The sequence below is a fragment of the Acomys minous genome, assembly GCF_964271855.1.
Source record: "Acomys minous genome assembly, chromosome: 8".
NCBI lineage: Eukaryota > Metazoa > Chordata > Mammalia > Rodentia > Muridae > Acomys > Acomys minous.
The window spans coordinates 47964608-47989127 of record NC_140489.1 but is presented as its reverse complement, the minus strand read 5'-3'; the positions used below and the strand labels follow the sequence as shown (position 1 = coordinate 47989127).

The 24520-nt window shown below is 45.4% G+C and overlaps 1 long non-coding RNA gene across 1 annotated transcript in view; it reads right to left on the bottom strand.

The window, feature by feature from the left end:
- The window catches only part of LOC311603537, a 36349-nt gene extending 12471 nt beyond the window's left edge, over positions 1 to 23878 (bottom strand). The window contains exon 1 of the long non-coding RNA XR_014781116.1: positions 23515 to 23878. This is a non-coding gene — a long non-coding RNA (uncharacterized lncRNA). The remainder of the gene's footprint in view (positions 1 to 23514) is intronic.
- Positions 23879 to 24520: the final 642 nt, after the last annotated feature.

Sequence of the window (24520 nt, the reverse complement as noted above, 5' to 3'; positions counted from 1 at the left end):
AGTATTGTCAGGACACTGTTCCAAACACTAAGTAAGACACAGCAAAGAACAAAAATTACAAAAGACCACGCATGGCCCAGGTGCACTGACAGGAGCCTTTTGGCCCCTACACAGCAAGAGTAGGATGACATCAAGACACTTATCTAATCACCACACGAAACCAATGGTTAATCAGACCGGGGTGCAGTCTCCATCACTGCACTGAGAGTTAACTCAGACTCCATTCTCAACCTCTGACTGCACAGCATTAGTCTCAATGATCACTGAAATCCCTGTGCTTGAGTCACTCAAAATAAACACATTTTTAGAAGACAGTTCTGTATCCTAGGAACCGAATGTCAAGGCTGGATTGAGGAACAGAACAAGGAGGAACCTACGGACAGGCACACCCTTTGTCCCTCTAAAACTTCGCTCCTCCGGCTACTGCCGCTTAGACTCTCAGTGCGGGAGTGTGGCGGCAAGATCACCGCAAAGCTCCCCCTTCCCCCTTTTGTCAGAAGGAAAGGACTGAACCTTGGAAGGCAGAAGAGGAAGGACTGTAAGGGAACAGGGTGGATGCAGAAAGGCCACATAGGGCTACCCCATTAGCACAGCAGAGAAAGGAAGAGGCTAGGAAGGAGTGGTGCGAACGGACCGAACAGACCGTATGAGCATCAACTGCGGCCAGCATATTTTAAAGACCCAGCTGACAAAAGTGGGTGTAAGTGTGAGAAGCAGCCAGAAACAAAAGAATGACTCCAAATTTTTCATGAAGAATTAAACATTCCTTTACTAGTTTAAAAAAAAATAGATAGATAGATAGATAGATAGATAGATAGATAGATAAGTAAATGAAGCCCTTGGGTTTAAATTGTCAACTGCAAATTTTAAGAATAAAACAAAAAATTTTAAAAAGATGATGGACAAGGGGAAACTGACCTTACAGTCATCCCTGAGAAAATGACTCAGGCTCATTAGGAGTTAGGCCTCAAGCTCATTAGGAGTCCCTGCACAGTTAAAAGAAGCTGCCGCTTACAACAGATGACTGAGGACCAGAGCGACAGCTCCTGAGTTAAGAGCATTGGCTGCTCTTCCGGAGGAGCTGGGTTTGTTTCCCAGCATGCACATGGAAGCTCACAACTATCTATACAACTTCAGTCCCAGGGGATTTTTTTTTTTTAGATTATAATTACATCCTCCCTTCAAACCCTCCCATAGATCTTTCCTTGTGCTCTTTGAACTTTATAGCCTCTTTGTAAATCGTTGTTACATGCACGTGCGTATATACATATCTATTCCTACGTGTAACCTGCTCAGTCTGAGTAATGTTACTGGTATGCATATTTTCCAAGCTGACTGTTTAGTGTTGGTTATAACCCATTCGTGTGCATTTCTCCAGCCCTCAGCTGCCCTTGGTTGCCTGCAGCTCTTTGTGTAGGGCTGAGGTCTCATGGACTCCCCCCCCCCCCATCCACTTGGGCACATCTATCGCTGTTGTCCCTGCGCAGCTCACGTTTAGGCAGTCATGTTGGCGAGTCTTTATGGGCGTAGATTCTGGCATTACTAGGAGACACAAACTCATAGCAAACTTTCTGATTCTCTGGCTCTTACAATCTTTCTGCTCCCTCTTCCTCAATGTTCTCCAAGCCTTAGGCGTGAGAACGTTTTATAGATGTGTCTATTGGGACCAGGCTCTACGCCTCTATATTTTGATTGGTTGTGTTTTCTGTAATGGTCTTTGTTGCAGTGAGAAGTTTCCCCAATGAGGGGGGAGGGCATGAATTGCTACATATGAGGGGAAACATTCAGATTGTAGTTAGGGATTGTGCTAGTTTAGCAAAGCAGTGGTTGTGGGTTCTCCTGCTGGGTCTATGACTTCTCCAGCACCGAGTATTGGCTAGGTTTCCAATACCAAGCATGGTCTTCTTCTTGTTGAGTGGGTCTTAAGGCCAATCAGAGAGCTGTTGGTTACCATCAAGGTGTCCATGCCACTGTTGCACCCCTAGGGTTACTGTGCCGTGATGGCACTGTTGTGGTTCATAGGCAACATCATAGCTGGGTAGAATTTCCCTCTTTTGGAAGCTTGAATAGTGCCTTCTAATAACATGAAAGCAAATACTCAGGGAAGAGGTATGCAGGTCCAGCTCAAGGACCACTGGACTCTCTGTCTGAAGTGCATGGCTGACACCCTCTCTGGGTCTCCTTATGCACCAGGCATCACAGTGATGCACAGACATAGGTGCAGGAAAAATACTCATAATCATAAAAATAAATAAAATTTTTAAAACTAAAGTTCTTTTTAAGACATATAGCAACTAGAGCAGAGTGCCCGTGCTGACTGAGGCGATGCTTTCACTGTACCCACATTCCACAGCAATGGCTGCTTTTGCAGAGAACCTGGGTTTGATTCTGAGAACCTGAATGGTAGTTCATAGCAGCCTGTAACTCCAGTTCCTGGGAATCCAGCATGCTCTTTGGGTACATAGGCACACATGTAGGCAAAACTCCCACTCACATAAAATACTTTTAAAAATATTTTAAAATTAAAAATTTTAAGTCTCACGCAAACAGAGCAACATGTATTCAAGTGGTCTCGGTATGCCACAGCACAAGCTTCTGGTTGGAAAAACAAGCACAGAGCAAGTCCACATTTTACACTATCACTTTGCAAACAACAGTCCCATCTTCCATATGCTACGTCATCCCTCCTGCACATTTCACGTTCATGGTTTCCAGGCTTTCTCTGTGACACCTTCCCAAGAAAAGAACGACCCACTCGTGCATCCACATAGGGTTTGGATAGGCATGGAAATTGACAAGGGAAGTTCATTAACCAACAGATGTATGTGTCTAGTGTGTCTGTGTGTTTGTGGCCAAAAAACAAACAAACAAAAACATATAAACACAAGAGCAGTCAACCAAGACGAAGATCCAAGTTCTGAAAGGGCTCTCAGGTGTCCACTTCCCATATGACATCAGAGCATCCTCAACTTGCATTTCCTCATCTTGAGCTGTGATGGATGGACTAGATAATGTCACCCTGGGGACACCCAAAAGGGAGGCTCACAGACCAAGGCGTGTCCTGTAATCAGGAGCCGCCTACAGAGCTGTGGTGTAGTAAAAGGCGGAGTAATTGCCGGGCGTGGTGGCGCACGCCTTTAATCCCAGCACTCGGGAGGCAGAGGCAGGCGGATCGCTGTGAGTTCGAGGCCAGCCTGGTCTACAAAGCGAGTCCAGGACAGCCAAGGCTACACAGAGAAACCCTGTCTCAAAACACCAAAAAAAAAAAAAAAAAAAAAAAAAAAAAAAAAAGGCGGAGTAATTAAGTCCTTCGGAGAAAAGATGTGCTCTGGGCTCGCCAGAGAGGGAAAGGAGAAAAAGAAATGAGGAAGCAAGAGGACACTACGCAGAAGCCAAAGTGCCTCCCTGGGAGCTACTTTAAGATACGTATCTCTGGAAACGTCCACCCAAGGCGGCAGAGCTTTTAAAACACATCAGCTGAGAAGGGGCTTTGAGAGGTCACCTCCTGGGACAAAACGTGGTGTTCGGGGACCAGCCGAAATGGATGTTTGCGTAAAAGGAGCAGGGTAGCCTCACTGTCCTTCCCACCCACATCCAGGATGCTCCAAGTGAAGTCACCAGGACAAAGAACAAAAAAAGGAAGTGCCAACCACATGGGACAGCACACAAGAGCTATTGGAGAAAACGTACTCACACAGCTTTGAGAAAATTAGTCTTATTTCTAAGCTGCCTCTCAGCGGCCTCAACATCCACTACAGAGCACTCCTGGCATCTCACCCACTGAAGACTCCTTTGCCTCTTTTCTCTTCTCTTCATTCCCAGGTTAAAAAAAAAAAAAAAAGAAAAGAAAACTTTAAAACATTAGGACGCCGAAAGTCAAAACCACCATTCTTTTTAAACAATGCCAAGCCAGATCTTTAGAGCTCTGCCGGTTCTACTGGTTCCATACTGAGAAGTTTAGCTGCTTGAAAAGCTCAGTGTTTCCCTGACAGCCAGAGTGCAGGAGTTCAGCTCACTGGCAGAGCAAATTCTCTGCATTTCCATAGTAAAGCAAAGTTCCTTCCTTTATTTAATCCCCCACCAGCTGGTTGGGACTGTGGCTTCTGCCATTTTTTTTTTCATTCTCATTTCTTTTTATTTCTTCTTTAAAGATTTATTTATTTTGAATTAATGTATACTGGTGTTTTGCCTGCATTTACATCTGCGCACTGTGTGCATGCAGTGCCCATGGGGACCAGAAGAGAACATCAGATCCCCCAGAACTGGAGTCACAGGTGGCTGTTAGCCCCATGTGAGTAGTGAACTGGACTGAGTGTGAATTGAATTTAGGTCCTCTGGAAGAGCAGCAAGCACTCTTAACCACTCGACCATCTTTCCAGCCCTTGTCCTTATTTTTATTAGTCACTTTTCTCTTTACATACTGCATAACCAACGGGGACAGGCCCCCTTCCCTGCCGAGTTTCTGTGACTCACAATACTGCCCTTGTTCCAAGGCCCTGCTTTCCGCCCCCCCCCCCCCCCAAAATCTAAGCTATTTTATCAGGCCTCTGTCAAAGCAATGATCCTATAGGTGTGTAATCAATTAGCCTGGTATCTAACTGGTGTTTCAAATGTCCTCTTAAAAGAAATTTAATTAAGATTTGTATCTTTTCAGGACTTTGAAACTATGTAGGCATGGTTCCTGACTCAGTCATACCTTTTAAAAATCATAAGCCAGTTAACCTTATTCTCTCTGTATGTAAAGAGGCCTTCTCAAGTGGCTGAGTTCTTGAAATGTGAAAAAGTCCAGTAGACATCAAGTGAATATGTCTTTCTTCATTCAATGGGAAATCCTTTCCCTAACACCTTTGTGGCTGGGATTTCAAAGCAAGCCTTACAAATACAATTTAAAGGGATCTATCTATAAGTACAACAGAAGGAAATACGTCTCTGGACAATAATAAAGTTCACAGTGCAAGCATAGTCAGTCTAGTTCAGGGGAGCAATGTGTTCTGGAAAGCTGGAATCAAACAGTTTAAATTAGTTCAGAGAAGTGGTCATTAATAGATATAATACCCGTTGCAAATCCTTCTGAGGGGTATAAAATCCATTTCTGATGAAAATATATACCTTCCAATTTAATGGTTTTAAGTTTGGATTTGAGTGTTCAGTTTTCCGAAAGCAGGGGATGTGTGTATGGATTTTTTTCTTTCAGCACGTGGGATAACTGTTCTAGGTTAGCAGAAATGTTTTATGAGCCAAATAATAACCTTCAAATTCTAAAAGAAAATTTTAGTGTTTGACACATCACTTGCACATGACGTCTACAACAAGCACAAGGGGCCAGTGAACCCAAAACAAATTCTCTCAGGGGTCTTAAGAAAGTCTCTTCTAAAACAAAATAATAAGGCAGAGTGACCCTCTTCTTGGATTATTTAATTCTTTATCAGAATATAAAACTATTTCAATTTCTTTTTTTTAGATGTATTTCTTTATTATTATGTATACAATGTTCTGCCTGCATGTACACTTGCACATCTAGAGAAGACCCCACATCTCATCATAGATGGTTGTGAGCCACCATGAGGTTGCTAGGAATTGAACTCAAGACCTTTGGAAGAACAGTCAGTGCTCTTAACCTCTGAGCCATCTCTCCAGCCCAAAACTTTTTCATTTTCTGTGCTGCTAACTTTCTACCCTGTTCTATGATATTATGTGAGGACTTACATGTTTCCACATAGGCAGGATGGCTATTTAAGAGGATAACATCAAAGGTTATGGTTTTCCTATCCTGTTGGACATTAAACAGCTTTGTGTCTAACCCAGCACACTGATTTCAGCAAACTTATTCTTTGAAATCTCCTTTGAATCACCTTCACCTGCACTGCCAATCGCCTCAGTAACAAATGAGATGCTGAGACACACCTACTCTTTACCTCTAAGAGAGTCACTTTCAACTTCTGTGGACTTTATTTTGGATGCCTCTCTCTATTTTGTTGCTGAGCCTCTTGTACAGTCTGTGAGAGGCGTACGGCATGGATGTGGCCAGACAGACAGACATGAGCAATCGAAGGAAGCTGCTGGGAAAGTTCCTGCTCCCTTGATCAAGATGGGGGTGGCCAGCACTGTCTTCCGACCGGCTTGTTGAGATGTTCGGAATGAAGGCAACTAGTCTTGCATACAAGAAGCAATAAAGAATGGCAAAGGGGAAAAAAGGCTAGGGGACTGTCAGAGACGCCAGCCTGACATCACTGAGCTAATGAACTAGGAGTGGAAGCTCTTGTGAGAAAAATGAACTCCCATTTCCTCGAGCTTCCGTAAGCCTGAGTTCTTTCTTGCCTCCAACCAAACACATTTTCAGCTGCACAGTCCTTGAAAGGCATCCTTCCTGGCTCTTAGTGTTTTAAGTTTCCGGTTTTCAGACTGAAACACAACTCCCTTCTGCGGGGCCTAAATTCTACACAGGCCCACTAGGATCTTGGAGCAGATTCACAGCGCTTTCTGTTTCCAAAATGAGTTGATATACTTTCCATGGGTGAAGGAAAACAAGGCACAAGCCACATAGAATATGCAACAAAGTTGGTGGGTTAAAAACTCTTCCCAAGAGGGTCTGACTTTCACACGAACTCTGGTGCCCCATATTTGACAACGTCCCCTAGATGGGGAGGCCTGGTGGCACTCAGAGGAAGAATAACAGGCTACCAAGAAGAGACTTGATACCCTATGAGCATATACAGGGGGAGGAGGTCCCCCTCAGTCACAGTTATAGGGGAGGGGAGTAAGGGAAAAATGGGAGGGAGGGAAGAATGGGAGGATACAAGGGATGGGATAACCATTGAGATGTAATATGAATAAATTAATAAAATAAAATATTTTTTAAAAAATTAAAAACTCTTCCCAAGGATGCTCCTTCCTAAGGGTTTAAAGACAGAGGAGTCGCTGGCTGTGGTGGTGCACACCTTTAATCCCAGCACTCCAGAGGCAGAGGCTGGTGGATCTCTGTGAGTTCAAGGCCAGTCTGGTCAGCAGAGTTCCAAGACAGCCAGAGCTATACAAACAACAACAAAGATGACAGAGGAGTCCCCTGACATAAGGACATCAAGTGGGAGTGGTCTGCAGAGGCTCCACCCACTCTCCTTGCAGGGCTGACCCAGACTAGCATTTTCCATCTTCAAGTTCCCAAAGAGCTGAGCCTCTTGGGATTTTACAAGCAAAGACTAGATTCTTGGGAGTACTAAACACCCTAAACTTAGCTCGAAGATGTTGGCCCAAGCTTTGTTTTCTCCTCACACTCAGGTTAGCAATCCTCTTTTGCTACAATTCTGGCTTTTTCCAGGCTCCTCATCCCCGGGAGAGTGCTGACTCCTCCGTAGGTATCTCTTCTGAAAAAGGGATGCTGCTTTAAATGTATCCAGTGAGAAGTTTTCCTAGATCTACCATATGAGTGAGATCTGAGCCTGTCTGGTCTCTGCTTGTGCTGAGGGAAGAGGAACGCAAACTATATGTCAGATCTTTGATGCTTTAAAGTACGTCAGGTGTTTTATTTCAACCGTCACAATACCCTGTACAATGTGTGTGTTTTTTTTATTAGTCCTGATTTTTTTTTTTTTTTTTGAGACTGGGTCTCATGTAATGCAGAATTGCCCCAAACCCCTGACCTTACTGCTTCCGTCTTCCAACTGTTGAGGCTACAAGCATGAGCCACCACGCCCACCTATTAGCTCCATTTTCTACATGACCAAAATTCAGACACAAAGAGTAATGTAATTTCTTTTTTTGATTTTGGTTTTTGAGACAAGGTTTTTTTCTGTGTGGCTCTAGATGTCCTGGAATTCACTCCATTGACCAGGTTGACCTCAAACCCAGAGATCTGCCTGCCTCTGCCTCCCGAGTACTGGAATTAAAGGCGTGTGCCACCACTGCCCAGTTGGCAAAAACTGGGATTTGAGCCCAGGCCCACCCTTCTTGATGCCGGCTTTTATATTGCCTTGGGACTATTTCCTCTCCTCTCCCAAGACACATTACACACACACACACACACACACACACACACACACACACACACACTCACCTGCTTTCTTCAGTGCCCTTAATTTCAAACTCTAGAGGTTAAAAACAAACCAATGACCTATAAAAATTGCCTGTTTCTGGCCTCTCCCTGAAGATTCTGCAGGCCTGCAGTAATCCCCTGTGAGCCACTGTCTTTAGAACTGCCCTGCTGTCACATGCATTCTAATGGTCGTCTTGTTTCTAAAAGTGAGAGTGGCTCTCTCTCCCTCCCTCTCCCTCCCTTCTTCCCTCCCACCCCCCTCTTCTCTTCTCTTTCCTTTAACCCGGGGCCTTGTGTAGTCCCAGCCCTTTCTCACCTTTCTAATCCCACACTCTTCCATGCCTTCTCTTCTTTCCTTTTTCCTTTTTCCTTTTTCCTCCCAGCTCTTTCTACGTCTTAGTGAAAGTGAGTAAGTGCACGAGAGCAACTGGGTAAGCAATGGCAGGGACCATTTGAGAAGCAACAACGTAATAATGTAATACTTGCCCGAGAAGAGACTAATTTTTTTTTTTAGGGACATTCAGATCATGTGTAAATTGCAAGCCAGGTCCCTCTATGCCTTGTCTCACTTACAGTGCACCTGCATGGACAGTCTGCACTGAGCGCATATTAGACCACATGGGAAATAGGATGCTTGCTGGTCTCCTTCCTCTTCTCTGGTAGAGGTATCTCTCCTGAGGCCGGGACTCCTAAGTCATGGGTATTTACTAATTATCTTCTCAACTGGGAACCCTAACCTTGAATGTATGTGTCTTGTATTCTGAAGGATAGATTAAACAGACCCCTAAACAGGCTCTTTCTTGAAATAATGAAGCAGAAAGGTGGAAAGATAATCCTATAATTCCCATCCAGGAAAACCAAGAGGGGAAGACTTTACCAGTGAGATGGCAGTTGCTATTCTGGGTGGAAGGTGGCGACCAAGAAGTGCCAGGTGTCATTTCTTCACCGTGCCTTGCTGTATTGTCAGACGTGTAATTTTCAATGGGGAACAGTTACCAATTTTAGTTAATAAATTAATAAAGCCATTAGTCTAAAAGTGAACACAAAGCACGTCTATGAGCTGCCTGGAGCCACAGCCAAGCTCTGCTATCTTGGACAGTCCATGATACAGATCTCTCCATTAAAAGGGTGATATCCAGACTGTTTATAAAGAGGACTGAAACAGTAACCTACTCACAGCTTCTTGCTGTTTGGGGGACCTATGGGCTTCCAGAAAATAGATCCTGTTTGAGCACAATGCAAACTCCCTCTCCAAGGATGATTATTTTGTCTGACTCTGATTTTGCACACATCTTTCTCAGAACTGACATCTCTCAGAGAGTGGCAAAGTCTCAGCTTTTATGTCAAGTGCAGCCAAGCCTTATGTTTTCCTTAAAGCAAAAAGGTTTCAAATATATTTTTCCACCCTGACAGCAGTGACAAATGGGACTTTAACTCAAATGGATCACAGATGGGCTCTCTGAGCCACAGAGGGCTCCATGCAAATGAGAAGCCACTAAGACAGTTTTTGTTTTGTATTGTTTTACTGTGTTTTGCTTTTGGTTTCTGTTTTTTGTTTTGTTTTGTCTTTAATGTCAGAAATACTCAAAGGGGTTTTTCATATATATATATATAATTTTTTAAGAACAGTTACCAGCTTCCCTCCATTGCATTTTTCATTTATTGTCAGCACTAGGCTGCTACAAGAAGCACGGCTAGAAGGGCCAAGGGAGAGTCAGGAAGACAAGGGTCTCTCCGACCAGCTCAGGTTCTGTGGTTACAGAATGCTCTGTACAATGGGCTGAAGAACAGATAAACAGACCAGTGACCTTACACTGAAAACCAGTGTAGGCTCTTCAGACAACGGAATCTGAGGTGGAACCTGAATGCAATTGCGTTTGAATAAAACTTTATTAAAAAAAAATAGGGAAGAAATAGATTGCCCATGGACTCCAAGGTAAGTGTGAGTGTCATATTTAAATAGTAATGCTTTGCAAGGAACAATAGAGTCCAAAAAACATCACCCCCAGGGCTGGTACTGGCCAAAGAAGGCCCTTATAGTAACCTCTTCTGTTACTAAATTGTGCGGTCATGATAGCTTCTGGAGAAGGGAAAAATCAGTGGGTTATTTGAGAGCTTCAGGTAGCAGCAAGCTCCGTGTTGCACTTCAAGTTAGACATAAGAGATGGCTTTACAGTTAGAGGCAGGAGCTGCTGTCCCAGCGGATGTGAGTTTGAATCCTGGCACCCACATGGCAACTCATAACTGTCCTAACTCAAGTCCCAGAGGATCTGGCACCCTTTTCTGGTCTCTATAAACACTGAACATATGGCTTTCGTGGATTGGGGGGGGGGGTTGAGACAGTTTCTCTGTGTAGCCTTGGCTGTCCTAGAACCCAGGCTGGCCTCAAATTGGTCTACACTCTGTAGACCAGGTTGGCCTCTGTATCCCCAGTGCTGGATTTAAAGACATATGCCACCACTGTCTGGCTGGTTACCAACATTTTAATAACTTAATAATTTAAAACCATGATGGTGAGTGTCAGCTAACAACAGCCCAATACAGCCTGGACTCCCAAGTTGTGATACCAATACATTAAGAAAAATATTTCTAACAGGGCACAGTGGCATGCACCTGTAATCCCAGCACTCAGTGAGGCAGAGGCAGGCAGCTCTGTGAGTTTGAGGCCAGCCTGGTCTACAAAGCAAGTCCAAGACAGCCAAGGCTACACAGAGAAACCCTGTCTCGAAAACCTAAAAGAAGAAAGAAAGAGAAAAAGAATTCTTTTTTTTTTTTTACTTTTTTATAGTAATTGAAATATAATTACATCCCTTTCCTCCCTCCAGCACCTCCCATGCTCCCAACTCCTTTTCAAATTGAGTTTCGTTTTCTCTGATTACTACTGTTACAGATGTGTGTATACTAATAACTATATAAATACAACCTGCTGTGTCTGTTTAGTGTTGCATGTATATGATTTCAGGGCTGACCATCCTTGGGAGAGACTAATTCTTTAATCTTTCTTAAATGATTTTTTTTTTACCCTCATCCTCCAAAAACTCTAAAACAAAAAAAACAACTGACTCACTTACAACAACTAAATAAATACATAAAAGGGAAAGATTAAAAAACCACAAGAAGACAGCACAATTAGCAACTTTAAAGGCCATATGAAAGTATGAACAGAAGAGGGCAGGATGGAATGTTTCCCACTGGGTCCCTCTCTAATTACTTGGCCCTGTGACTCAGTAGTGGAGTTGAGCAGAGAGATTGTGATGCTTTGTGCACCTCGTGGGGAGGAGATGAAAATTGCCTCAGAGGAAGAAATTTCCTTGGAAACATCCACCCCTCCCAACAGAGGTACCAAGATCCTCCTAGCTACTGCCACTCCTCCAACACACCTGTGCCCATGCACACACCAATCCAAATGTGTCCCCCGCCCTGGCAGCACTCGGCTAGCTCCCATTCAAAACATATAAGCCAAACTAATTCAGGCTAAAGTGTTCATGAACACCAGTAGATAACTGCTTGTCTTCTGCTTCTCATATGTTTGAGAATGTTTAATGGCTCCCTGGAAAAAAGAAATTCCTTTATCCAGTGAGAGATCCTACAACAGGGAGGGGAATAAATGGGCCTTTTTAGATATTCAGTCAGGGAGCTTCCATGTCGTAATATCCTCCGAACGTAACAGGCACTATCACCTTCATCGGAGCAACCGCGATGAGACACAAGTGACCCTGAATATCAGGAGTGTTGGCTTTACCTCCTAGAAGAAGAGTGGGAGGTATTAAACCCCCAGCCGGGAGCCCATCCTCCTCTGTGCCTGTGTCTCGCTCCCAGCTGTATGCAATTCTGTTCCAGCTGCAGGTGGCTTTGTGGTCTCATGAGATGCCAGACAATTGTGTATAAGGTGGAAGGTTAACGAAACAGGGGACGCCACCTCTGTAGCTGTGCCGGATGAGTCTCTTTAGTGACATATAAGCTGTGAGGCTACCCACACTCCTGGAGTCACTCATCAGCTCATCAAGGTAGACCTGCGTGCAATAATTACTTTGCTTTGTCATTGGTGCCTTCTCTGTGCTGAGTAGACTTTTGTTCAGTCTCCCCCAAAAAAATTCACACAAAACCCCCTTATCTCAAAACACAATGCACAGGCAGCCATCCATGCTTTCCTAGAGAAAGCAAAAGGGAAACACCATGGCAGGCCCCCCCCCCAAATTGTTGTCCTGACATGCAGAACACTGGGGACTTTTGAACAAATTGCGCCCTGATCTACACCCCATCTAAGCCTCACTGTTTTTGAAATGACCATGTCGAGTGCGGGTAGAGGGTAAGCAGGGGGAGGGGGAGCAGTGTACTGTGAGCACGGAGGTGTGGCGTAGACCGGAGCTGTCCAGCTTAGAGGGATACAAAGAGAAAGGGAAGACCTGGCCTCAGTGGCCCCTGACCCATTAGAGCCTCTCCATGGCAGATGCACAAAGAAAGGATGCTCCCATGTTAAGCTGCCTTTGAGGAGCTCTGCTTGAGCCAACCAGCAGCCAAGCAATTTCCTTTGCAACGGTTTCACATGGTCTTTTAAAAAATAATAATAATAAAACAAAAAGACAAAGTGCACGGCCTATAAATCACAGACGCAAGACCGAGGCAGGACCCGTGTGACCTCCTGTTCCCAGACCCACAGACTTCTGCTCACCCTGTTCCGCCCAGACTTGCTCTTTAAGCACACAGGCTGCATCTTTAGAAATGTTTAGCCTTCAGCTACCCACATTTAATCAGAAGACGGAATTGTGAGCCCCGGCTGTGCACTTCAGCAGCTGCGACCTCCGAGGCACCCAGAGAGGATGCGCTTTGAAGGCCCTGGTTCCTGGTTTAAAAAAAAAAAAAAAAGCAATGAAAGCCTCCGAGTTCAGGCTAATAAAACCCTCGCTAAAAACTCTCTCCCTGACCTCACCTGAAGCACTGGAGAGTGGTTTTAAAGCCTTTCTCAGAACCATTTAGTTTGGCTGGAGGGGTGGAAGTGGAGAGAGGGGTGCTTTACCACTTCTAACTAAGAAGCAGCAGTAAGTAAGCCTGAACTGCAGTGGAGGTCTGATGACCGGCTTCTCCTACAAAGTACTAAAACTGGGGAGCAGCCTGAGGTCAGGACCGCGCCCCCTGGATCAAGGAATGATAATCGCCGCCAGAGGGACGAGATCTTTTTCCAATTAAACTCTTCCTTGCCTCCCAGGAGAAGCCTTAACCAGCCAAGAGCCTCGGGATGAGTCTCAGAGCTGTGGGAGAGAGAACCGCAAACGAAAAATAACTTCACCAATGGGAGCTTTGGTTTTGCTGGAGGAAATCCCGAGTGGAACAGCTCCAGGGGAGGGGGGGAGATGCTGAGACGCAGAGCAGCAAGAGTCTTGAGACATATCTAGGGATTCAGAGGCTGCTGCGCACAGCTGGGATGCCCCTGCCTCAGCTTTGTCATAGTGTCTAAACCATGATCCGGTGCACACAGAATCATTGCGAGGTGTTCATGAAAACTGTTACTGCTGCCGTCCAGAGGTGGGAGCAAACCAAGTGCGCAGAGGAAGGCATGGGAGAGAGGCAGAAGGCAAGGCTGAAGGTAACCCGAGCACGGGTCCAGTTTTCGCCCAGAAGCCAGCTAGACGGACTACAGGTGGACACCGGGATCTGTTCTTTTATTATTATTATTATTATTATTATTATTATTATTATTATTATTATTATTAATTTATTCATATTACATTTCATTCTTGACTCCTATCAGTCTCCCGGCGGATTGACTTTACTTTCTGTCGCTCCCAGACTCCCAGAGCCTTCTGGAAGGTTCATCTCTAAGCCTGTCTCTTCCTTAGACTCTGTGCCTGGAAGATTTTCCCCCTCCTCTGTCCAATCTTCCTGCTCAGGAGTTTGTTTTTCCCAGAACCTGGTTCTCTGACAACTAGATTTCCTGATGGCTGAACCTCTCTGTTAATGGGTGATAATGAGGACAATGTCCTCAAGTCTGAGATTTACATATTGACAGGCTCTTCCTGATCAATGCCTCCACAAAAGGGAATGAAAGAAAGACGAAAGACTGTGACTTAAACGCTCAGCACTGGAAGTCTCTGCCCAAACTAACCTGAGAGAGAACTGACACCACTGCCAACATTGGCCAGGACCTGTGGGTTAAACATGGACTTGGGTCCTGCCTTCAGGTCTCCTGACTTACCTGCCATGCCTACTAAGAAATAGTGGAATCTCCCACTTCGGAGCTCAAATCAAGCTCAGGATTAGGGCAGAGGCAGGTACATGGACTCCTTCAATTCCTCCTAACTAGAAAGGAGCAGGAACTTGGCCGATAGGTCTTACATATTCTGACATCACTCTTCACAATACAACACATCTGTAGTCTCCCCCACGCCCTTGGACTTTTTGTTCTGGAAGGCTAAGTGTCCTGTGTCACTTAGTGGTTAACTTGGTAAGAAATGGCTCTGGAACGATGATGCAAAATCTGGAGTATAAATTTAATAATAATAATAATAATAATAATAATAATAATAATAATAATAGAAGCACCTTTGACTCAGTAAGATCTCACCTGGAGCAGTGGTTGTATAAGATACAATGAAGTGTGTGTGTGTGTGTGTATGTGTGTGTGTGTGTACACAAAAGAAAAAGAAGGAAAGCAGAGTGAAGGAGATGGAAGGGTGGATGGGGATGGATGGGTGATAAATAAAACAGAAAGGATATTAAGCAGATCCAGCAACCAGGGGAAACTCCATATGATGCAGAGAGGATGAAGAGACAAAATAGAGCAGGTCCCCTACCATTAGGACAAATTCTTTCTGAATACCAAAACGCCCTATAACAAACAAACAAACAAAAAAAAAACCTGAATTACCTCTCATACTATGTCAGATGCACCAGAGCAACATTATTTTAAAAAGTGAGACCTGAGGATACAGATCGGTAGCAGAGTGCTTGAATAGCATGTACAAGCTCACACACACACATACACACACACACACACACACACACACACACACACACACACACACACACAAAGAATCAGAATAAGAGCCAGGCATGGTGGCTCACACCTTTAATCCCAGCACTTGGGAGGCAGAGGCAGGCAGATCACTGTGAGTTCAAGGCCAGCCTAGTCTACAGAGAGAATCCAGGACAGCCAAGGCCACACAGAGAAACCCTGTCTCAAAAAAAAAAAAAAACCAATCTGAATATGTCATTTATTCTTTGTTTCTCGTGCTCTGCAGGTTGACTGGCTTAGTACTAAGGGAGAGCATCCACTTGGCAACTATGCTTTACCAGCACCCTGCTGGTCTTTTCAGTAGGAAAGCCTGTGTTTGCCTTACAAGAGCACCGCCTAGTGTTTGAATTTGGAACTTCATGCTTTTCCCCCCTTCTATGAGTTAAGACTACAACACATTGGTGTGATAACCAATGGCCCTGCTCCATGAAATGCTAGCATTTACTGACATGCCTAACAACATGAATTTGATACCCCAGGTGATAACAGACTCCCTCCAAGTTGTCCTGAGATCCACATATACATCATGATACATGCATCCTACATATAAAGACACACAAAAATAAATAAAGATACAGATAGATAAGAGACAGAGAGATAAAAGAAAAAAATAATCAATAAAAACAGACAAAATTCAGGCAACTAGTTAAAATTATACTTTCAACAGGAAAAAAAGTGTCTTTTAAGCCAGGCACTTTGGTTCATGCCTGCAATTTCAGCATTTGGAAATCTGAGGCAAGAGAAGTTTATAGACCTCAAAGCCAGCTGGGCAACATATTGAGTTCCAGCCCATCCTGGGCTACAAGAGAATGAGGCTCTATCTTCTAAAATAGTTTCTAACAAAATACTGACAAAACTTTGGCTTGCTATTGAAACGGTATGCCTTAACTATGAGACACAGTAGTAGACAGTAAAGACCAACGTCAGCTCCAGAAAGAAACAGTTCTGCCCCCCACCAAGGCCACAAAGCGGAGCTTGTAAGAACAATGCTAATAATGAAGCCAGAAACATCTAGTTTGTTTGCCAAGCAACCGTGGACAAGTGGCTGAATTTATAAGCACTCATTTTTTTTCTATAAAATCAGTAAAGATGATACTTCATAGAAAACACACGAAGCAACGTCATGAGTGAAACACCACCTTATATGCTCAGTAAGTGCTATATAATGTTGCCGTTGTTGTTGGCATGATATAGGTGCTAAGCTAAGCATTAAAATACAGGGTCTGACCTCCTGGTGCTTAGTCTAATGGGGCATGCAGACTAGTCAAAAGTCAATTACAATTTTTAAGCCAATTATACTTGGTAATTGTCCATGGTGTTATACAAACACCTAGAAGGGCTACCAGGCCTGACTCCCTGAGCTGCAGTCCGTGAATTGGACTTTAGGTCTGTCTGAAACAGTGGCCACACAAGGTGCACCTCCTTCACTGCCTGTCACTACAGCCTGGGAAGGGATGCACAGGGTCAGAGGTGCTCAGCTGTAGGTTCTTAGAAAAGAGGGAAATTAAAGACAGAGTCAATGAAAGACCAAGGTTCCCATTCAAATGTCTTTTTCAGACCCAGTGCCTAGAGCCCCAAATAGGAGTGTGACTAAGAACCGCAGAGCCATAGCTTCGGAGGCTTTCCTTTATAACTCAGAGTTCAGTTCTTAAGAATTAGCAGAGGTGCTATGGTGATCTGAGGGGGCAAGATTTGGGGTGGGTATAAGAAGGAAGATAAACGCAGCCAGTGAAAGGGCAACAGCTCAGTACAAGCATTTAGTACAAATCTACACATGTGCTAAAATGTCATAAAGCAAGAATCAGGTCATGGTAATTGTTGCAAAACTGAAATGATTGTGCTGACAACCACTAATTGTACATCCTTAGACTGGAAAAAAAAAAAGAGTGGGGGAGATGCTTGGGGCTAGATACAGAGCCATAAGTTAGTACAGCAAGCACAGAGCTGCAGGACCGTGAGAGAAGACCGTGCTGGGACAGTGTGCTGCTCTTCTGTAAATACGGCCTTGAGGACAGACTGGACAACGTACACTCTGGGATCGCTTCTCTCTCTCTCTCTCTCTCTCTCTCTCTCTCTCTCTCTCTCTCTCTTACTTCCTAAGCCTTCATGTCAGTCTACAATTCCTTCAATTCAACGATCAGTAGTTTTTACAACAGCTGTGGCTTCTCAAGACCAGTTGTGTCCTATGTTATAATCATACCTGGAAATAGTGGGGAAACACGTGCTCTTGTTTCATTAAATGGCAGCATTTCCTAAATGTAAAGTTTTCCCTTCTGATATTAAAGATTTCATGCTCCACATTATTTATTAGGGGTCTGGAAAACCAGGCAGTTCCCAAGTGGCTTCACCAGAGGGAGTTGGAACTAACCCTAACCCTAACCCTAACCCTAACCCTAACCCTAACCCTAACCCTAACCCTAACCCTAACCCCTAACCCTAACCCTAACCCTAACCCTAACCCTAACCCCTAACCCTAACCCTAACCCTAACCCTAACCCCTAACCCTAACCCTAACCCTAACCCTAACCCTAGCCCTAACCCTAACTCTAACCCTAGCCCTAACCCTAACCCTAACCCTAACCCTAACCCTAGCCCTAACCCTAACCCCTAACCCTAACCCTAACCCTAACCCTAACCCTAACCCTAACCCCTAACCCTAACCCTAACCCTAACCCTAACCCCAGCTTCACTTTTCTTTTTTTTTATTACTTTAAAGTATTATAATTTATTTAGATTACATCCCAGATGTTATCCCCTCACTTGTATCTTCCCATTTCACCCTCCCTCTTCTGCCGTATTCCAGCTTGCTCAGCTAGACCTCTGACAGAAGGGGACCTCCTCCCCCACCAGATGACCACAGCCTATGAGACCTCAGCCAGATAGCCTGCTTCCCTTCCTCTGTATGCTGCCAGGCCTCCCCCAACAAGGGGAAGTGATCAAATCATGGGGCGCCAGAGTTCTAGAATAGTATGGAAGAATAGAGAGATAGAAGAACTCAGAGGGCTCAGGCGCCCCACAAGGAGACCATCAAGGCCAGCAGATCTGGATCTATCAGGGACTTGCACAAACTGTTGCACTAACCAATCAGCTTTTTTATAGGACTAAATAACCCCTTTCGATTAAGTTCTTCAACCAGTTGTAATGTGTTCAAGTGGACACCACACGTGTGCAAATTGGCAGGTGTGGTGGTGTCTTTAGGTTTCCATTGCTGTGAATAGACACTATGACCACAGCAACTCTTATAAAGGAAAAACCTTAATTGGCCCTGGCTTACCATTTCAGAGGTTTTAGTCCATCATCTTGACGGCGAGAAGCATGGCAGCAAGCAGGCAGACACGGTGTTGGAGTGGAGCTGAGAGTTCTACACCTGGATCAGCAGGCAGCAGAAACCGAGAGAAACTCAAAGCCCACACTAAGTGACACACTTCCTCCAAGTAGGCCACACCTACTCCAACAAGGCCACGCCTCCTAATAGTGCCACTCTCTATGAGCCTATGGAGGCCATTTTTATTCAAAACACCATAGGTAGTGAGCTGTCACTATTCCCAGAATCCCAATGTTAAGACGATTGTGTTTCACCACTTCAGCTGCTCTTCTGTGTCTCCTGCCCCCAAAACCCACACACCTCTCCTCTTGTACTTCCTTCCTGCCCTTGACTCTGTACTGCAACCCAACACCTCAACTTACGTAGGGACCCTGCACCTCCTTATTAATGGTAGGCCTGCGTATGTATGTGTCTACGCATGCATGTCTGAGTGTGTGTGTGTGTGTGTGTGTGTGTGTGTGTGTGTAAAACAAACACATACTTTCACTGTAGCATGCTGTTCTGACAATGCCACCTGCTGATATGCAAAAACCCTGTGGAGAATTCCTGCATACAGGTGCCTCTGAGGCTCGGTCCTGTGTCCTTTGTCCTATGTAGTACCATGTGTTTTCCTTTAAGAAACTTCATGACTGAGAACAGTGAAATGGAAGCCACAAAGTGTATAACTAATGTGAACAGTGAAGCTTATTAAAACCACTTTTTCATCCAAATGACCATACAGCAATGAGACTGGATTTTAAATACGTGTGCTTCATGCTAGCTCTGAAGGCAGACTCAGAGCGTCCTGTTATGTTTACGTAACAACCGAGTAGAATAAATGTGGACCGTCCACTCCCCGGGGATCTCTTTAGAAGACAGGCGCTTTGATAATTTCCAGCAGATGCATAAATCAGGGGTACAGGTCATAAAAAGAAAGAGCCAAGACCACAATTTACACCCCTAGGACAATGACAAGGTAATGTTTTGTCAAACCCAAAAGAGACACATAACTTTTGGAAGGGTAAAGCAGACAATAGAATTGCCAGGAAAATATGTGACAATAAATCTATAAATTGTAAAATAATGTATAGAATGAAATACATTTCTGTGCAATACAGAAAGCGAACCGAGGGCCGGGGACACCATGAGCACCACCTTGAGGTGAAAACTGCCACTCACAACCACTTCAAAACCACTGAGGAGAAAGGCGAGGACTAGGGACTTGACTCCGCACATGACATAAACTCAAGGAGGTATGGCACACCTATAAGCCCGGTACCCAGGATGTAAAGGCCATCTCCAGCTAAATATCAAGTTCAAAGCCAAACTGGGATACATGAGACCATGTCTAAAACAGGGACGATGTTTATCAGGCTTTTTACTTTGCAAATATGTCATCTTCTTTTTTAAACCATGAAAATGCTTTACTTAACAACTGCAGACAGTCTCATGGCCCAAGTGGTAGATATCCAGGAGCTAGCAAGCACCAAGTTCAAAGAGGCCTCTGAGCCCCTCTTTCTGACCAACAAGGAGTCGGAGTCACATGGGGCCTTTCACATTGCAGGTGATAGAGTGGCTTGTGTCCTGTATAAATTCGAGATGCACCTGTTACGCACTGTCACTGCACCTGCCCTGCTCAGCACTTTGGTCCATGATGGTGGAGATCTAAACTAAAGGTCATCTTTAAAATAGATGCATGACTTCCAGGATGGAAATAGATGTTCAATAAACATCATCACTTATGCTGAGCGGGGTTGAATTAATACCTCTGTTCTAGGGGGAAATTGAATGTCTAAGACAGCCACATGATTAAATGCTAACAATTGGGTCTGAGAAGCTCATGAGTGGCCTTCCACTTGGTTCACTTAAAGGCAATCTGCGTCCTGCCAATTCTCAAAGACAGGAAAGCAGAAGGTGACTGTCCGCCTTCACGTTCTTCCCACATCTCACAAAAGACTAAGGCAAACACGGTCCCGCACCCTCAGCTCTGCCCTGACATTTTTCTCTCACCCTGTGAACGGAAAGGCTTATCAAATAAAAGCGCTTGCAAAACACCCGAATGCTGGTGCCTGGTTATGCCCCCCACAAAACAGTGGATATGAAAATAAGAAAGCCCAACTGCAGGTCTCTGATAACCCCATCCCCCTACCCCACCCACCGCGAGACAACATGTGGCTGAAGAACTTGGTTTTTCTACTCAAATTCAACTGTGCCCCTGTCCCCGCCCCTAGATTATGAGCCCTGGCCGTGCCTCACCTGTGAGGGCTTCCCTGATGCGCAACCAGCTGAGTACAGTTGGCCACAGCAACTTCAGACACTTGAGCGGGTCCTAGCATGAGCCTGGGTCCCCAGGAAAAGCCCTGTGCCGTTTCAAACCAGTTTAGGAGTCAGTCTCCGCCTCCCCAGCGCTTTGCCCATCCCCGCCTGCACAGTTGTCTCGCAGCAGCAGATGCCGATGATTTAAGAACTAGTGTGGGAGACCTCATGGCAGAGATAACCCTATCCATTCACTTCTTTACTGTGGTTATTATCTGTTGTCAGAGGTAAAGCACCGGGGTCTCCCAGGATCACAGCCTGGGAGCAGCAGCAGCTCGTATACCATTGGCAGTGTCCTCAACTTGTTACATTTCTCAACCGGAAACCGCGTCTAGAGTGCCGTTAGGCAATGACTGACCGTAATTAATCCAAGAGGGCTACACCTGGGAAGGTGCAGCCGCCCTCCGAAGACAATATTTGGCCACTGCGTGTAATGAATCAAGGGATATTAGCTACATGATGGACGTAGCCCAGGGCAAAGGATTAAGTGACTTCCGGAGCGTGGGAGAAAGAGGGAGAACTCAGAGCAGCCCGTATGTGAGCCTTAAGAACTAACACTTCCGGAAAACGGGGGGGGGGGCGACAAGAAGAGGGGGCAGCAGGGGAGCAAAGAAAGGAGAGGAGGTTGTCGGTTTTGTTGTCAACATACTGATAACTCCCCCTGCCTCTGAGGTTCCTGTTTGGAAAAGGTACAGTGAGGAGGGACATTCTCCATGCTGTGAGCCAAATTGATTAATTCGAATTTAAATGCTAATTGGAAACAGGACAGTTACTTCCAAGGTCCTCGGTGACTCAAAGTCAGGGGATCTAACCACAACAGCGCTAACCCTGATCTGAAAGTCGGAACCCTGCCTCGTTTGATGACAGCCTAATTAAGGAAGCCCCTTGGCAATAAAGCCAATAACCCTCGTTAAAGTGCACCCACTCACGCCCACTCCCACCTCCACCCCCACAAAACCTTATCAGCTTGAGGAATGGCGATGAAGGCAATTGTGTTTCCTGAAGCTTTCAACAAGACCTCAAGGAAGGCTTGACACTGCAAGTCTCTCCCAGGGACCCACACAGTAGTACTGTGCTGAGCGAGGGCCCAGCTCCACTGAGCACAGTTTGCAGTGTGGTCCTCCCTCCTGGGGCATCCAGGCAGTGGAAAAGGAAGGGTACCAGAAGCTTGAAGTGTTTGTGTTTTACTCCACAGTTGACCAGTAAGGACTTCAGAGTTAGGGTGAGAGTTCTGAGCCCTTCTGCAGTCAGATGGTGACACTCAACCCCAACACACCCTTCGGTTTACTCCTCGGGGCTGAGGAGATTACCCAAAATCCTCCACTCTGCCAGTTTTGCTAACTGTGGCTTTGCTTAAAAGATGGAGATTTCTGGCAACGTGAAGATCAAACTTGAATTCCTTCTGCTAGCACATCACTGGCCAGGAGAAAGCAAAAAACACACTAATGACAGAGACAGGACCCACACACTCTGCTACAAGGCCTATGCAGGATAGGCCGCCCAGCAGGAGCAGGTCCCTGACTCTGAGGCAGTTGCATGTCTATCACATTTTATCTGTTGGAAGGTTGAGTGACAGCATTCAAAGGCATCAGGTCCAAATCTGTGGAACCAGTAAATCGCACCTTATAGGACAAAGGCTTTGCAGGTTTGATTAAGGTTTGTTTGTTGGTTGGTTGGTTCACTGGTTGGTTTCTTGAGACAGGGTTCCTCTGTGTAGCCTTGGCTGTTCTGAACTCATTTTATAGAGCAAGCTGGCCTTAAACTCACAGAGCTCCACCTGCTTCTGCCTCCCCAAGTGCTGGGATTATAGGTGTGCACCACTGTGCCTGGCGTGGTTAAGGATTTTAAGTGGAGAAATTATCCTGTCTTATCTGTGTACCTAATACAAATGACAAGTACCCTTAAGGGGCAGGTGACCTGACATACACAGGGGAAAAAAACATGTGATCAGAGAAATAGAGATGAATAAGATGTGGCCACAAGCCAAGGGGTGCCAGAAGCCACCAGAGGCTGGAACTCAGACCTGCCTGTCCCTTCATTAGAGTCCTGTGACATAATTTAGATTCCTGTGACACAATTTACATGATTCCTAGACTTGATAACTTAAAGAAATTACATTTCTGGCTTTGTTTTTAGAGCCACCAAGTTTGTGGTTATTTGTCACAACATCAGTATATAGTTAAGTCTCTAAATTACTCAACAGGAAAAGTTGAGAAAGAGAGAGAAGAAAAGAAACCTAAAGTTGCAGGTAGGGACAAGGGTAACTCCCCACTGATGGAAAGGCCTCAGAATAAAAAACGGAAGATAAGACAGTAATGCAAGCTAGCCCCATGGTACTAGCATGGAGAGGGGCAGCGATTTTTTTCTTTTATTAATATTTTATTACTTATTAATTATATAGTGCGCTTCACTGTGACCTTTTATGTATGTAAATAAGGTGTTTTCATCATACACCCTACATTACCCTCTCATCTTTCTCCCCAACTCCAAGCTGACTTCCTAGCCAGCCCCTCTTTTATTTTTAGGTCTTTTTTAAATCATGTATAACCTGGCAGGTTCCATATGGGCTACTTATGTAAGGCTTTTGTCCCTGCACCCGCCGCTGCTGCAGCCACCTCGTGCCCCATCACCTCCGCGCCAGAGCTGTCCCCCCCCCCCCCACTCATAGCCACGGCAGCAGTGACATCCCGCTGGGTCCCTAACTGAAGCAGCAGTCCACTGCCTACTCACCACAGCTGCCTGCTGCTACCACCCCTGCCGCAGCAGGAAAAGACCTGATCAGCCAATGTGCCACTACCACCACCATCACCACCACCACCACCACCACCACCACCACCACAAGCTGTGTCTTACCCTTGAGCCACTGAAACTTCAAGTGGTGAGCTGCCATCCCCTCCTTTCCGCTCTGAGGCTGTGGAGACAGGAGACAAAATGGCCCTCCTGTCAGTTCCTCAGCTGCAGCTGTCCATACTGGCTTTTCCTGCCTTAGCCAACTGCTATGATGGAAGCCAACACCTTTCCTGCCTCAGAGTGCCTACTGATGCCATGGGAGCTGCCCATGAGGGTACACCTCCTCTTCAGTCTCTGTTGGCTGTTCATACTGTAGGGAAAAGGTTTCCTGCCATGGACTTTTTGTAAATTTTGTAAACTTTGTAAACTTTATAACCTCTCAAGGAAAAAAGTTGCCAGACCCCTGCCTTAGAAAGTTCCAGCAGCCTAGTTCCTCCTACAGACCTCTGTAACTGTCATCTCCAGTCCCTCAGGACTCATCCTAGATTATGCTAATTTAGGATGAGTCACCACCAATCCCTGAGCTTCTCAAGCTCAGGACTTAAAATCCCACCAATCCTCACTCTGGAAATTCGCTGCCCTAGAAAGCTCTGCCCCCTAAGGAATCCTATATGAAGTCTGTGTCTGCCCAGTTCCCTGCTGCCTTCTCCCAGGAGCAGAGGCAGTCACTCCTGGATTCGTCCCTCCAATAAAATCTCTTTTAAGAGATTTACTGCTTTGTGTGACTCATCAGAAGAAGCAACAAAGAAGGAGCAGGGCTCAGGCTCCTAAGCCCCTCCGCTCATCAGAGGTTGGGTTACCCTCCTCTTCGAGCTGAAATCTCTCTACAGAGGAGGCCTCCTCTCAGAGCTGTATGGTTCCACGCCTAAGGATGTCTTGCCACTAGGACACTGTCCCACTTCAGATCGTATGGTTCCTGGGTTTCCAAGTCCCAGGACACGCTTCTATCTGAGTACCAGGAAGGCCAACCAAACAACAACATCTGGTGCTATGACTCAGATACCCTTCCTTCGGGACACCACCTCCCTCAGAGCGGGATACCTTCCCAGGCCTCAGAGTTGTAGGTTTT